The sequence below is a fragment of the Heterocephalus glaber genome, unplaced genomic scaffold, assembly GCF_053883595.1.
Source record: "Heterocephalus glaber isolate CG9 unplaced genomic scaffold, H.glaber_assembly_v1.0 deba00001730, whole genome shotgun sequence".
NCBI classification, from domain to species: domain Eukaryota; kingdom Metazoa; phylum Chordata; class Mammalia; order Rodentia; family Bathyergidae; genus Heterocephalus; species Heterocephalus glaber.
Genome location: NW_028258441.1, coordinates 344,286 through 360,336, shown reverse-complemented (window position 1 = coordinate 360,336; position 16,051 = coordinate 344,286).

Below are 16,051 nucleotides of genomic sequence, written 5' to 3'. Positions count from 1 at the left end.
CAAGGGGGCATATGATGTCTGGCAAACTCCAATTTGCATGGAAATTTGGATATTCACAGACCATCTTCTCTCAGAGATGCCTCAACTATCCAAACAAACACAAAGAGGAGACTGAGGTCATTTGTTTCCCCTGCCCTAGTAGCACAAGGTGTAACTCCAGAGGCATGTGATTGTGTTGTGACAACGAGGTACGCTTGAGGTCCAGGGTTCCATCCCTAGCCCTCAAAGAAAGAAAGCATAGTATTTGCACGTAAGCTACCCACATCCTCCCTTGTACTCATCTCTAGGCTACTTATAATAACTAATATGATGTAAATGCTTTGCAAATATTTGTTACACTGTATTGTTTAGGGACTAAGGACAAGAAGAAAGTCTGTATATGTTCAGTAGATATGCTTTTGGGGGTGCATTTCTGGGGATTGAACCCAGGACCTTCTCACTCAACTACATCCTCAGCTTCCCTCCTTTATTTTGAAATAGGGTCTTGCTAAGTTGTTCAGGCTAGGCTCAAACTTGCAATCCTCCTGCCTCTGCCTCCCAGAGTGCTGGGACTACAGGCATGTGCCACCAGGCCCAACTTCAGAGGAAATTAAAAAGAAAAAACAAAAAAAACTTCAATCCACAGCTGAAAAATGTTCATCCCCTGGCCTGTGCCCCCTCTCTCCAAAGGGCAGTAAACTGGGAGGAATTTCCGGAGCTACCTTTCTCTCTCTCTTTCTTTCTTTTTTCCTGTGTGATACTGGAGATTGAACCCAGGCCTTCATGCTGAGCTACATCCCCAGCCCTTTTGATTTTTTATTTTGAGACAGGGTCTCACTAAGTCACCAAACTGTCTGGGCTGGGCTCTCCCAGAGTACTGGGATCACAGGCATGCACCACCATGTCTGGCTGGCTCTTGACACTTTTATCCCAGGAAATTTCCCAGTTAGCAGATCTTTCTGGGGCCCTGACTCATTGGAATTGAGCTCTTTCCCATCTGCCCAAATGCTATGCTCCCACATAGTGCTTGATTTCATAGGCCCTTGGAGAGAAGCCTTGACCTAAATAGCCCCAACCAAGAGATAATAGAAAAAACTTTCACATTTAGTTTTAGGATGTCATAAGTGAGTTGTTGGCAGCACATCTCCCTTCCTAAATAGTGTTGGATTAGGGTAATGTTAAAATTAACTTTATGGGAGGCAGTATAGCAGAATGGGTACAAGCCAGCGGTTATGGGCTCATAACCACAGTCTGGTTTCCACTCCAGTCACCACTACTTACTAGCTGTGTGGTTTCCCGAGCCTCAGCTTCTCCAAAACACAGAGTCAGAGCACCCTCCTACACACACACCCACACTCACACACACACACACATTGGGTGTTCCTGGGGCCTGCATGAAATCTAATGCATGTGATGCTCATAGCTAGCCCCCAGAAACATTCACTAAAAGGCAGGGAGCAAGTTACCATTACATTACTGTTTCCCCAGCAGACTTGTTGGGTTTTAGAGAAAGGAAGCAGAAAGGTAGCCCAGGGAGAGGCATGGATGAAGAACCATCAGCGCGTGATCCAGAAATCAACAGTCCACACTAGAACAAGTTATCCCATTGTTGTCCTTCAAGCCGTGGGAACCTTGACCTCTTTCCCAGGGCTGTGCTGGCTGCTGGGCAGGTTTAGGCCACAGTGTGCTCACAGAGTGGCCTGAGAGCTGCTGACCAAGAGGCCTAGCTGGGGACTCATGTGTTTGCAAAGTGAAGGCCCCTCCCTAGCAGCTGTCACCTCTGTTTGGGAAGGGACAAGGGGAGATGGAGGCCTGTGGAAAGACAACATCCCTTCTGCCTCAGGCAGTTCTCCACTGCCTCTGCCTTCTTGTTGGGCCGGAAGTTTGCTTTGGGGAAGACTGGAAAACACAGTTTCCCTGTAAAAAGACCCATTGGAAATGACTGCCGTGGATAAGCCTGAACTCTGTCCCAAGCCAGAAAGAGAAATTTGTAAACTCAGTCTATATAGCTGGCTTCTCCATTGTTGTCAACAACCCCAGCACTTCTTTTTTTCAGTACTCAGGATTGACCCCAGAGCCTTCACACTGAGCTACATCCACAACCCTTTTTTAGTTTTCTATTTTGAGACAGGGTCTCACTAATTTGCTTCAGCTGGGCTCAAATTTGCAATCTTCCTAATCTTTCTGCCTTGGCTTCCCAAAGTACTGGGATTATACGTGTGTACCACCAGGGGCATCATACATGTGGGTCCTAGCTGCCCTAGCACTGTAAATATGTTTTTAAGTATTTACTCAGTTATTTATTTGTTTACATAATTGTCTCTCCCTCCCTCTTACCTCATTTATCTTTTGTTTTTTAAGTACTGGGGTTTGAATTCAGGGTCTTCACACTGAACTATATCCCAACATTTATTTATTTATTTATTTATTTATTTATTTATTTATTTATTTATTTATAATTTTGAGACAAGATCTTACTAAATTGCTCAGGTTGGGCTTGAACTTGTGATCCTCCTGCCTCGGCCTCCCAGAGTAATGGAATTACAAGCATATGCCACCATGCCTGGCTTTCCTTTATCTTTTGATATTTTAAATTTTTATTTTTATTCGTACTTGTTTTCAATACATAATGATTATATTCCTCATGGGGAGTTGGTACGTGTAGTCACAGGAATTAATTCTGTTCCCATGCCCTTCCCCTCCTCTCCCTCTATCTTTGGAATAAGTGATGCCTATTCCGGTAATATGTGCCTCTGCTACAATAACTGGACAGTTGGTCTCAGTCTCACCAGATATCCAGGCTCTTTGTACCCCAAACAAATAACTGAGCAGGACACATGGAAGTAGTAAGAATGGTGGAGGCTTTTTTTAAAGAAAGTATACTCCTCAGAGCAGAAGTAGGCCCATGAGAAAACTCAAGAGGGAGTTGGGCTGGGAGCAGCCCCATCTGCTTTAGGTGTTTTTGTTTTTGTTTTGTACCGGGGATCGAACTCAGGACCTTGCGCTTGAGAGGCAGGTGGCGGAACCACTGAGCTACATCCTGGGCCCTGCTTTAGGTTTAGAGGTATTAATTGGGATCTTTCCTGGGTCTTGGGGTTTGGGATGGGACCTAAAGGAACTCTATCCACTTGGCTGAAAGTCTCCACCTTCATGTTGGGAGGGGACTTTTTTGCTTTATATGGGTTTGGACAGAGCCAGCGTGGCTGACAAAGCCCACAAGAGGTCAAGGAGTGAAAAGGGCAGGAGCATATTTTTCAGGCTCATGTCAGGGTGTCAGGGAAGACAAGGTGAGGTTAGGACTATATTTCTCAGGGTCATGTCAGGATGTTAAGGAACTATGGTGAGAGCAGAATACTTGTTTGGTCTCCAAAGCCAGCAGGCATCCTGTCTGTTGTGAGCTTAAGGCCAGGATGTGTCCCACACTATCTCCTGCCTCAATAGCAAATTCATAGTCATATATGGCTTCCAGCCACAAGGTGACAAGGCAGAGTCTCCCCGACCCCTGACTTCACCCCACAGGTGACTTCTGTTACCACATTCTGGTGCCACCTCCCAGACATGATGCGTGTATTTGCAAGCATCTCTTATCTTAACATAAATGGCAGCATTCTCACTCGTATCTGTAGTACTGGTGCCTGCAAACCAGCAAAGGCTGGCTGAATGTTTGCTCACCTGTCTGTGGCCCCATCTGTGGCCCTCACTCCAACCCTCTAACTATGGCTGCCTAAACTCCCCTGTTGGAATTTGCAGACATTTATCAACATTTTACCTATTTGGGTTTCAGCTCTAGTTGGATTTTCTCAGGGCTGAGATTTACCAAGACGCCCCTGGGGCCTTGCTTACTATAAAAAGTCATTCTGTTTCACACCAGAGCTCTAAGGGGTACCCAGAAGCACAAGCTTTCTTCCCTGCACTGTTCAGTGGCAAGCAAGATTGGCTCTGACTCTTCTCAGTCAGGTGAGTTTTGCCTGAGGTGAAGGTTAAAGGCATCAATGGGGAATCTCAAAGCACTCTCTTTATCTCTGAATTCTGGCTCAGGAAATAAAAGCAGGGGTTTCTGAAGCACTGTGGAATCGTGGTGCTCCTCAGCCCTGCCTGTGCTGCCTTTTCCACAAGCATCCAGACACTTTCACCCTCATGTCCATCCCCCTTTCTTCCCTCCTCTCCCTGACGTGACCAGGGGACCGGCCACCCTCCAGAACCTGATCCATAGAAAAAGCCTAAGGAAGAAAGGAAAAGGGAGGACTAAAAGGGCCACTTCCTGTCCTGTTTGATTACGATAAGGCTTGCAAACTCAGGGAGGTGGCAGGCCAACATGATAAAGAGAATAGAGTCGGCCTGGGCTGGAATCCTAATTCTGCCAGTTATCCACTCTGTGACCTTACACAATTCGCTTAACCTTTCTGTGCCTGTTTCTTCCACCATAAATGGGGATGATAATTATACCTCCTTTAAACAATTATGAGAATTGAGTGAGTTAACAAATGGTGAAGCATTTAAAACAGTGCCTGGCATATGGTAAGTGCTATGTAGTACTTTTAAAATAAAAATAAAAATTTTCATGTTACTGGCTCCTCTGTTAGATCCACTTCCCTCTGTTCCCTGGCTGCAAGTTTCAAGGCTTTTCCTTACTGAGCTCAGGCCCCTTAGTACATGTTCTTCCTAGTGGGCAAGAGCTGAATCCTGTATTGTATGGTGCATTTCCTACACAGAGAGAAAAATGGTAGTCCATAGCAGCTGGGTATGGTAGCACACACCTGTGATTCCAGCATTCTGGGAGGCTGAGGCAGGGGGTGGTAAGTTTGAGGCCAACCTGGGCAACTTAGTGACTCAGTGAGACCCTGTCTCAAAAAAAAAAAAAGAGATCTGAGGATGTAGCTCAGTGTGAAGGCCCTGGGTTCAGTCCCCAGTACTGTACCAGGAGAAAAAGAGAACAGCCAACAGCTAGGCTAAAATTCTTGTAAAGGCAGGATTGTTAGCTAACTTCTTTCTACACTGAGTTTCCTGAGGCTGCTTTTGAAACTCAACTCTCCTCTAGGGGGCTGAGTCCACTGAAAGCCTCCCAAGCAGTGCCTTCTGGGAAGAGCTGCTCTGGCTTCTGGGCTTTGTGAAGGTTTCAGCCTCCCCAAAGATGTGTGTGCTACCATGGCAATGCGCCTGGCCCCGCAGTGCTGCCCAGCAAGACAGCAACCTGGAGCCCTTTAGCAGAGTTCCTTGGGCCAGATCAGGACGCTGTGCCCCAGACCACAGAGGCACCCTGCATTGCTAACTTGACCCCTCCTGGGCCTTCTCTCCGGGCCTCTTTCTTCTCCTTTATTATGACAAACAGCATGCTTTCCAAGTGATACAGTGCCAGAAAGACTTCCGAAGTCAGCTCACCTGGCTCGAGTGTCTGGCTTTTTCAGGGCCCCTGGGGAGGCTCTGCAGGAGCTAGAGCCTCACCCAGGAGGGCTTCTGGGCTGCAGGATGGGTCCTGGGCAGCCCTCCATTGCCCTCAGGGTCTCAGGTTTCCACATCCTTCATTTACAGGCTTCCTGACACCCTGGGAATACACAACTGCATTCCCTTTACACCTTGCTCAGGCAGGGCAGGGCTCGAGTGTGCAGATCTGCAGTGATCTTGCGGGCGTGTCACCCTGCTGCTCAGGTCTTGCCCACACATGGTTCAGTGCAGTTCTGTGGAAAGGGAAAAAGGCGGAGCCTTGACAAGAAGATACACGTGTGGACTCACTCGACAAACAGTGGAGCTTACTGAGCGGAGGGGGAGAGGATACAACAATGAATTGAGTGTATTCTTTGCCCTGAAGGACTTTAACCTCTACCAGAGAAGTCACACACACAAACACAAACACACAAATACACACACACACACACACACACATGCATGAGCGCACATGTACACTAGCTGTGATACCAAACTCATTCATTAATTTGACATTTGCTGAACACATAGTCTGGGCTGGGCACTGTCCTAGGTGCTGGATACACAGAGGAGAATAGAAGGAAACTCCTACCATTACAGAGCTTATATCCCAACAAGGGGAGAGGGCACAGAAGTAGAAAGACAATTACGATATAATGTGACAAAAATGACAATAGGGGTCGGCAGATAAAACTTTGGGAGTAAAGAAGAAGGAATGCCTGTCTAACATTGAAGGAATCTGGGAAAGCATCCCGGAGGAAGTTCCACATAAATCCAGACCTATGGCTTCCACAGGGCATGGCTCCAATATGAATGGCACCCTCTGGACTTGTGTGCCACCATTTGCAGCGGCCCAGGCTGGAGGATGAATGGGTGTTTGCCAAGAGGACTTGGCAGTGCTGAGAACCAAGATTGGTCCAAAATGGCTGGGCTACAAGGGCCAACTGGCAAGTGTGGATAGAGGGGCCAAGGGACCTGGAAGCATGTTTTGCAAATATCATTATAAACATGGGATCAGGCAAGAACTAAGTCAATGGGTGGTGAATCTAGGGGGAATATTAATGAGAAGCAGGATATTTACATGATTTTAACATATCACCCATAAACTGCTCATTATGTGCCAAGGGAGGGGGGAAATATCTAAACAGTAGAGAAATTGGGCACTACCTTTAACTGGTGATCAAAACTGACATCACCCGGCTGGGGATTTAGCTCAGTGGTTCCGGTGCCTGCCTCGAAAGCGCAAGGTCCCGAGTTCCATCCCCGGTACCAAAAAAAACAAAAAACAACAACAAAAAAAACGGACATCACGAATGACAGAGGGATTTATATGGAGTATCTACAAATAAGACACCATATTAGACCAGGCATGATAGCACACACTATAATCCCACCTACTCTGGAAGCTGAGACAGGAGGATCATGAATTCATGGCCAGCCAGGGAAATTCAGTAAGATGTCTCAAAATAAAGAAATATAAAAAGAACTGGGGATATAGCTCAGTGGTAGAGCACTTGCCTAGTATGCATTAGCCCCTGAGTTCAGTCCCGAGTACCACATACACACATACAGATTGAGGTCGTAAAAGACAAAAAGTGCATGCAGCTGAAATGTTCCAGATGAAAGAAAGCTGAATAGAAAGAATAACTAACTGCAAAATCTGACCCTAGAGTAGCTCCAGTGCTGGAGGGGAAAAAGGTCCTACAGGACATGCTTGTGTAAGCTGATAAAACTACAAAAGGAACAGTATATTAAAATATTGTAGCAGTGTTGAGTTTATAAATTGATAATTTGCATAACTGGCTATGTAAGAGGAAATCTTTGTTCTTAGGAAATAAACACTGAAATGTAGGGGCAAAGAACCACGCTGTATACAACTTCCTCTCAAATGGTTCAAGAAGAGTGTGTGTGTCCATAGTATACATATAAACTGTATATATGGGGTGTATACGTGTATAGATATTTATATAAAATACATAATGTATACATAATGTGTATACATAAGTGCATATATAGTGTATGTATATACAATTTATATTCATGTTTATAAAAATGTGTAAATAGCTCCATCTCTATACCCTTATAAAACGAGTATGGTGGCCCACACCTGTAATTCTAGCACTATGGGAGGCTGAGGCAGAATGATCTCAAGTTTGAGCCAATCCCAGGCAACTTAGTGACTTAATGAAACCCTCAAAAAAAAGTGCTGAGGGTGTAACCAGAATGGGGTACAGAGGGTTGGGGTGTGGGGCGAGTGGTGAGAAACGAAAGCAGCAGCCAGGTGGAGAAGAGACTAGCACACCTTGGCCAGAATCTGGACTTGAGCTGTATTCTCAAGAGTGTAGGGAAAGGGGTAGGCCGACAGGAAGTCCAAGGGCACAGGAAGATGGGCACCTCGCAGGTCGGGTGAATGGTTATTTTCTGAGTGTCTGCTATGTTTGGGAGACAGTTCAGACTAGAGCTCCAAAGACGAATGAGGCATGGTGGTCCCTCCCAAGAAGTCCAGTGGTGTCGGCATCCTGGAGGACAAGCTGGGTTCGAGCCCTGGAGATATATCTGGCCCTGGCAGCCCTGGACGGTGTGGGCTCCCACCTTGCCTTTCGGGACTACAGAGGGGCAGTGGACTCTGCAGCTGGGCTGGAGGAAGGTCGGGAAGAGAGTGTTGTAAGGATCAGGACCCACTCAGCTACCCACTCAGAGAACAAACAAACAGGGGCTCTGTCATCTCTGCAGGTCAGAGCTGTTAACCCTCCTGAGAGTTATTCCTCTGCTTCACTCCCAGAGAGACCCTGGGAGGAAGCACAATCATGGAAAGAGCTGGCAGGTCTGGCTCAAGACCGCTCCTCTCCCCAGGGCACTGCCTTCCTCCGGATAGTGCTTTCTCCTGGACCATCCATCAAGACCCAGTCAGCCCGCTACCCCTTTTCCTTTTCTGGAAGCCACTTCTCCCAAATCCTGAGGTTCTTCTCTGGCACTGTTGACATGCACATTACCCTGCTCCAGGCCTTTCTCTGACTTCCCCGTTGGTGTTAGAACTTCCTTCGCCTCCCTTCACAGTCCTTCCTTTTCGTGAAGAAAATTCTAACACCAGCAAGGTAAATCACACAAGCGAGGGCCATGAGCAAGTTGATATGGCCGTCCATATCCCCAGAAGTGATTTGTCAGGCAAGCCCTCTTCCTGCTGCTTTGGGCCCATCCTTTGGGACTGGCTTGTCAAGGAGGTTAGGACTAGGCTGAGGGTGGCTAAGGGGGATGGGAGAACTGGAGGCCAGAAAGTTCATCAAGGGGCTGTGGCTGCACTTTACTGTGGTGCCCGGACCTACTATAGTGTGAGTATGTGATTGTGAGGCTCCACTGAGAAAGCAAAAGTGTGAAGGCAAGAACAGGCATGACATGGTGACAGACATCTGGAGGTGTGAAACGACAGTGTGCCTGGGTTTCCTGCGTGGCCAAGTAGGTAAGTGGCAGTGTCATTTACTGAGAAAGGGATCATGGGGCAGCATGCCTGTGGGTTGAAGGGAGAAGAAAATGATGACACGTTTTGTTGGGCATATTAAATTTGAATTGTCTGTAGGACGTCCAGGTGGGGCTTGTAGGAAGCACTCAACTTTGGGGGCACCTCTGGAGGACAAGAGCAAAGTGTGGCCAGGAAGCAGAGCGTTAATATCTTAACCCACTCACCCCACACACACACACATGCATGCACATGTGCGAACACTAGGCCTTCTGAGCTGGGTGGCTCACAGCTTAGGACTTGTTGATGAAGGAAGGTGCAGGTGTCATCCTGGAGACAGGCACAGAGGGTTCATGTACAGTGGCTTTATGATGCCTTCTTAATCATCCTTCTCCAGAGCCATAAGGACAATGGGCCCAGAGGCTTTTTATTACTGTAACTCTGCAGTTCTGCCTCTCCGCAGAACCCCAGAGGGGCTCTTGCAAACCCCTGAAAAGGTGCTGGCAGAAGGCATCTGCTGGAGGACATATGTGAAGGCAGGTGTGTGTATGCTGTTTAGGGCAGCCTGTGATGCTGTTGAGGTTGAGCTTTCTCCTTTCAGTGTTCCCATCCTCTGTATTACAGAGAGGGCAGCATCACACAGGATGTCCTCAGGCTGATGCCAACAGCAAATCATTCCCAGTCAGCACTTCAACAGCCTCAGGAGGTGGGGGGGCGGGATTGGCATCTGCACTTCCTGGCTATAGAACAAACATCTGGCTGATAAAAACCTGTGCATGGGTGCATATGGGGGTGGTAGTGATGCGGTTCCCCTCCCCCCAAGTGTTAGCAAGGATAAAGGACACCCCTTGTACAAGATGACAAGATGAGGGCACCTCCACAGACTCTACACTGTGCTTATGTTTCTCCAGGAAGAAATCTTGACAGTCAGCCAGGCTGGTACTCATCGATTCATTCAGTCACTGCGCACTGCTTTGTACCGAGTGCAGAGTGGGGTGGGGTGGGGGACTGTGCTCTTGGACAACGGCCAGCCTAGGTGCCAACATAAGACATTCATTTGGGCAATGACATCAGAGCAGTACATTGCAACATGGCCCTGACTGTACCAGAGCAGTCATGCCTGATAAGTTGCCCAGAGGTTACCCAAGGAGAAGAGATGAGTGTATGTGGCCCAGAAGGAGACAGAGTTCATAGGTGGCCCTCACTCAGGGGATGGCCAAAGCCTGGGATGGCTTGTGACCAGCAAAGGCTGAACCTTTCCTGGCTCAGTAAGCAAGAGGCTCACCCACAGACCCAAAGTCCAACTGCCACCCAGTGCTGCTAAAAAAGAAACATGGCCCAAATGTGGGCTCCAAAGGCAAACACTGGGTCACCCTCGGAAGCAGTTTCCAAGATTCTAAGTAAAATCCTGGAGGCAAAAAGTAAAATCCTGGAGGGTTTGTGTGACACGTCCTCCACATGACCTATAGTCCCCAGTGTCACCAGCCTTTCTGAAAAGCAAATCAATTACAGCCCGGCCTGGAGCAGGATCAAGGGAACAGAGGGCTGAGCCAGGGCTCCCCTGGACTTACTCCATCTCTTCTCTTCTCTTCAGGCTTGAGCACTTGCCAGATGTGCTTCCAGAATCTGGAAGTGTCTCTGGCTCCCTTCCATCCCTGTCCAGGCAGGAAGATGCCACTCCCACGGAGAAGCCACTGTTGCCAATCAGTGCCCAGGGACTTAATTTAGGATGGCCATGAAGCTTTGGTGCCAGCTAGGGTTAGATCTAGAATCTAGGCTTCTATCTGATGTGGTGGCCAGGGAGTCCTGAATAGTGTCCAAGGGGAGCGGAAATAGGGACAAAGGTCATTCAGGTCCTGGAAATAGGTCCATAGGTGTGCTAGAGCTTACTCCCTCTGGCCCACAAGAGCCAGATGCTACATTTTGAGAAAATTTGTGAGCCAGTTGTTAAACACAGCTATTATTTTAGAATATATAAAATCACTGGGAATGTAGTTCAGTAGTCAAGCACTCACAAGCATGTTCAAGGCCTTGGGTCCCATTCCCAGGACCACCAAAAAACAAATACATAAACTGTTAAGTAAATTCTATTAAAAACTAAGGGAGGACCGGGGATTTAGTTCAGTGGTTCCGCTGCCTGCCTCGAAAGCGAAAGGACCCAAGTTCCATCCCCAGTACCAAAAAAAACAAAAAAAAACAAAAAAAAACAAAAAAAAACCACAGACATGGTGGCACACACCTATAATCCTAGCACTTGGGAGGCTGAGGCAGGGGGATCACTATGAGTTCAAGGCCAGCCTGAACTGCATAGTGAGATCTTATCTCAAACAAACAAAAACCTAAGGTAGTGGATACCCCCAAACTCATCACTTCCTAACCATTTTACTATCTTTTATTATTATCTGTGCTTTTGAGATTATTATCTATGATATTGTTCATTATCATTATCTGTAATATCTGTATAGTTGAGATACTGAATAATGGCACACAATCCTATCTTTTTGCAATATGACACTGGAGTTGGCAGTTGGAAATCAGCCACAGTGGGAGCATGTACAACTCAGAAATCAGCAAATGTTACAAATCAGAGTCTGATTGTTTTGGCTAACTCTCTAGATCTAAGAAAGTGAGGAGGAAAAATGTTAACAATACAGATTAAACCCAAAGGGGTGGCATATCTGTGCATGTTCCACTGTGAATAATACCAAAAAAATGAGGAAATAGTGGGGTTTGAAAACTACTAACCTATTTAGCAAAGAAATCACTTACACTGGAGACGAATGAATGACTGAATGACGTTTTGATACTGTCATTGTTTCACATGTAAATGAAAGCCAACATTTGTGTCAGAACTTCATTTACTTGTTAACTGCAAGCATAGGTAAGAGTTGGGCAAAAAATCAATGAAAGGGCTGGGGTGTGATTCATTGGTAGAACACTTGCCTACCGTGCTCGGAGCCCTTGGTTCCATCTCCAGCTTTGCAAAACGAGAGAGAGAAAGAGAGAGATCAATGAATGCATGAATCCTGTGATAATCAGTTAGCTATATGGAATTTACAGTAAATTGTATTGTATCTTTTACGATTATGTATAATTTGTGTACTATATATCCTTTATATAAGTAAAATGTATAACGACCTTATGCACACACACACACACACACACACACACACACACACACACACACACACGCTTCTTCCCAGAAAGCTAGTTGTTAAACACTAACCAATAAAGCACTGGTTAAGCCCAGGCCCAAGGTTCAGAACTGCCTTGGCACCAGCACATAAAGTTCAAAGGTCCCAGAGGTACCCCAGTCCTGACCCAAACCTGATAGAGGACAAACACATGAGGAGAAATCACTTATGGGTTTACAAAAGCAGCAGGAACACCATGTTTTGCTCTCACTAGGCTATAAACTCCATGAAGGTAGAGACTGTACCTCTTGTTCACACTGGTATCCTTAGCACCTAGTTGACACTTAGCACATAAGAGGCGCTCGACCCATTTTTCTGGAAAAAAATGAAATGTGTGCATTCTTGCAATCCCAGTACCCTAGGAGGCTGAGGCAGGCAGAACACAAGTTCGAGCCCAGCCTGGGCAACTTAGGGAGACCAGGGCTCAAAATAATTTAAAAAATTACTGAGGATGTGGCTCAGTGTGAAGGCCCTGGGTTTAATCCCAGTACCGAAAATAAAAAAATGAAATGACTCTTGCAGCCAACTACCTTTAGTCTAACTTCCTCGCAATGTTGCCCAAAGCCGGCCCTGATGGGATAGCCAGGCCTGTCCTGCTCAGCCTAGAAACTGTCCCATCCAAGATTGCCTTTGTCTAGCTCAGTCCAGCTCTGAAAGGACTCCAGCTCCAGCTGGTCTCACTGATGCCTGACAGGAAAGTTCACTGTTGTACTTCCTGGATGGTGGCATCTCATTGAAACCTGGCTGGCTCTCCCAAAAGGAAGGCACCTGGCTCGCTTTGTACCTCTACTTCCTGCCCCTGCATCTGACAAGCCACTTTGATTTAGCTGCCAACCATGCCTATACCAACAGAATTAAAAGAAATCTGGGAAGAGAGAAGACAGAATAAGGCAATGGAGGAGGCCCAGAAAAGTAAAACCAAAATAAGACACCATTTGGCTTGGAAAAAAAAAGCATGAATTGACCCAGGTGTGGTGGTCCACATCTGTAGTCCCAATACTCTAGGAGGCTGAGGCAGGAGGATGGCAAGTTTGGGCCTAGCCTGGGCAACTTAGCCACTTAGCAAGACCCTGTCTCAAAATTTTAAAAATAAAATAAAAAGGGTTATGGATGTAGTACCACACACAATCGCACACAAAGACATAAACTGGCCTCCTTGACCAGAAACCTACAGAAATTTCTAGTTCTATCTAGTACCACTTTGTAGCTGAGAGTCCTTGGACAAATCACTTTACCTCTCTGATCCTCAGTCTGCTTATGCAGAAAATTATATAACCAACCTCCTTATACTCTAGAAGATCTTGGCTTCCTCCAGCTTTGCTGGTGTTGGGGACTACACACGAGTGGGAGGGAGGGAATTCCAGTGTTCCAGAGGAAGAGCATCACTTGAACCTTAAAAGAGGTATGTTTTTCTAAATCCTTAAATTCTTTTATTGGTACATTTTAGGTATATAATACATTTACATTCATCATTGGGAACGTGTGCCTTTACATGATGTATCTCGGTTCTTATTTTTTCCCCACTCCCCTAGGAGAAGTATGTTTTTAATAACAGATTTTCTCTTTAAGAGGGGGCAAAGATGTGTGTATGACATCCCCATTGGTGAGGCAGGCTGAAAAGAAATACTGCAGTCCCTAAACTTAAAGATAAATTCATTCCTGATATTTACAAAAGATCTCAAGGAGGATGTTTGGGTCTTTGCATCCCATGATGAGCTTGTGTAAGTTAGAGGAATCCTGACCTCAGCCAGTGTGGCTTTTTTAGGCTCTGATGTTCTTATGCCCTTCAAATGTCCTGGCTCAAATTCCCACTGCTGCATATGCATGCCCACACCTTCTTCCCACATCCTGAAACCACTGCCAAGGATTGGCAAGGTGACTGGCAAAATAACGGCCCCTCAGCTTCCAGAAAGCAGGCAGAAGGCTTCTTCTCAGCCCCTCCAGTCCTTCCTATTTTCCAGGAGAGAGATGGACTGTGAGGCCCACGAATAGTTATTGTACCCAACTGTGATGTAGGCTCAACCCCTGACAAGTAGTTATCCCTAGGCCTCTTGCTCTGCCTGCATTTTCTTTCTTAGGGATGGGGATGGGTCCCAATGCCTCAGGTATGCTAAGCATGTATTCTACCACTGAACCATAGCCTCAGCTACTTGCATATTATGGTGATCAGAAAAATCTTATGCAAATGCTAAGGCTGGCATTTTCTTTTTTGGTACAGGGAATCGAACTCGGGTCCTTGCGCTTGCACAGCAGGTGGCAAAACCACTGAGCTAAATTCCTGGCCCAAGGCTGGCATTTTTAACCCTGGCTCCACACTGCAGGAAGGGATAGAGCCTCCCGAAGAGAGTTTTCTTCCTCCTACTCTTCTGTTCAGAATGCTTCCAACTGCCTATTATCGTGAGTCCAAATTCATGGCCTGAACTTCAAAGAGAAGTTATCATTAATTCAGCACTTACTAATCATTGCATCCCCAGAACCTAATAGCATGTCTAGTTAGGTAAGGACACTCCACTGACTTTCAAATGAATGAGTACATCTTCAGAACAACGTGAAAAGCAGCAAGTGCTGCTGTTTTCTCACAAAAGGAGTTGCAGAAGCAGTAGCAGGCATCCTCAGGATTGTCTTTCTCTGATCTTCATATAGGTAGCCAGCAAAATGTTTGGGTAGATGGCCCTGCCCTTAGAGACCACAGCGTCCAAAGACACCAGTGGGAACAGTAACTGTGCAGTTGATCAAGGGTCTTATATGCCTGGGCCAGGCCATAAGGCAGAGCACTGCAGGCTGTGGTTCATTTGTGCTCTTTCTCTAATGCAGAGAACTTTAAAGAGATCCTAGTTTAGAGATCCTGGGAAAGGTTCAATGGTAGTACGTTGCCTAGCACCTGTGAGGTCCCGGCTTCCCTCCCTTGGAATGCAAAACAGGAAGGGGAAAGTGATGATAGTCACCTGCAGCCCTCTAGGCAAAAGCAGATTGTGCTTTGGAATAATCTGGGCTTGTCAGAAGCCAAAGACAGGCTGTCCAGACGGAGCAAAACTGCAAGACAAGGGCATCTGCCTTCTGCTTCCCCCAGCCTCTCATACCCATCTGTCCTGCTGCTACCCACTCACACCTCATTGACTCATCCATCCCATAGCATTTACTGAGTGGCAACGCTATGCCAAACCCCATGCCAGGTACTAAGATTACAGGATACAACTGTCAGCTTCAAGAAACTCAGCTTGGCAGAAAGAAAGACTTGCAATGTGGCTGGACGTGATAGTGCGCACCTGTAATCCCAGCACTTGGGAGGCTGAGGCAAGAGGATCGCCATGAGTTTAAGGCCAGCCTGGGCTATATAGCAAGAAAGGAAAGGAAAAAGGAAAAAGGAAAAAGGAAAGGAAAGGAAAGGAAAGGAAAGGAAAAAGGAAAGGGAAGGAAAAAGGAAAGGAAAGGAAAGGAAAGAGGCACTGGGAAAGCCCACTGGATGTGTGTAAAGAGGAGGGAAAGTGTAAAGTGTGATGGCTTAAGCCTCAGAGAGTGAGGAAAGTTGGTAAAGACACTTGAAGCTCAGCTGAGGGTTGGAGGAGGGAAAAGTCGCCAGGGAGTAAGAGGCAGCTTTCCAAAGAGGGATATGTACAAAGAAGGCCCTGAGCCATGGGGGAAGGAGCACACTCAATGCGCCCAGCTGTGCTGGACGAGGGTGGGCGATGGAGCCGGCAGGCGAGAGCCAGGCAAGCGGGAGCCAGGTGAGAGAGGTGCCTATAAAGGAGGCTGTGCTTCATTCTAGAGGCAACAGCAAGCTCGAGAGGGGACACGGCTGAACAAAGGGAGAGCACACTGATCCAAACTTCCTTCCTTCCGTCCTTCTGTGTGTGTGTGTGTGGTGCTGGGGATTAAATCCAGGGCCTTCACACTGAGGTATATCCCCAGCCCTTTTTATTTTATTTTCCAGGCTAGTCTTGAACTTGTGATCCTCCCGCCTCAGTCTCCCAGGATTCTGGGATTACAGGTGTGTGCCACCAAA